Source organism: Myotis brandtii, unplaced genomic scaffold (assembly GCF_000412655.1).
Source record: "Myotis brandtii unplaced genomic scaffold, ASM41265v1 scaffold825, whole genome shotgun sequence".
Taxonomy (NCBI): domain Eukaryota; kingdom Metazoa; phylum Chordata; class Mammalia; order Chiroptera; family Vespertilionidae; genus Myotis; species Myotis brandtii.
Genome location: NW_005371349.1, coordinates 421,457 through 421,849, shown reverse-complemented (window position 1 = coordinate 421,849; position 393 = coordinate 421,457). Strand labels below are relative to the sequence as shown.

Sequence of the window (393 nt, the reverse complement as noted above, 5' to 3'; positions counted from 1 at the left end):
GCAGCGGCTCTGCCTGCCCCGGGCACACACACAGTTAACTCTCAGCGGCTGCTGTTTGGATAACAGGCACTGGGAGCCTTGGAGCCGCTCACATCTGGCTGGGCTCCGCTCCTTACGCGTCGGTCCCGCTCGCTCGCTCCGGCTCTTCCTTCACTTTCGAGAAACCCGTTTCCGCTTCTGGCCCAGAGACCTTGGAGCCCAGGAGATCGAGGTGCCGCCGGGGCGGCCGCTGCCTGCACCGCCTCCCCTTTCCACGCCTTCTCCCCGAGGACTTTTTCCCTCTTCCCGGCTCTCTCCTCGGACAAGTCTGTTCTTCCCCGACTGCCCGGGAGGCTCCGCTGCCCGGAGATGCTCTAAGAGGCGGCGCTGAGAGCGGGAGGCCGCGGGAGGACG

The 393-nt window shown here is 66.4% G+C and overlaps 1 protein-coding gene across 2 annotated transcripts in view; it reads left to right on the top strand.

Annotated features, from left to right (window-relative positions):
- Positions 1-393, top strand: part of C1QTNF1 (C1q and tumor necrosis factor related protein 1) — a 26,585-nt gene continuing 26,192 nt past the window's right edge. For both annotated transcript variants that reach the window (XM_014531842.1, XM_014531843.1), the window contains exon 1: positions 1-391. The gene's annotated coding sequence lies outside the window, so the exon portion shown is untranslated. The remainder of the gene's footprint in view (positions 392-393) is intronic.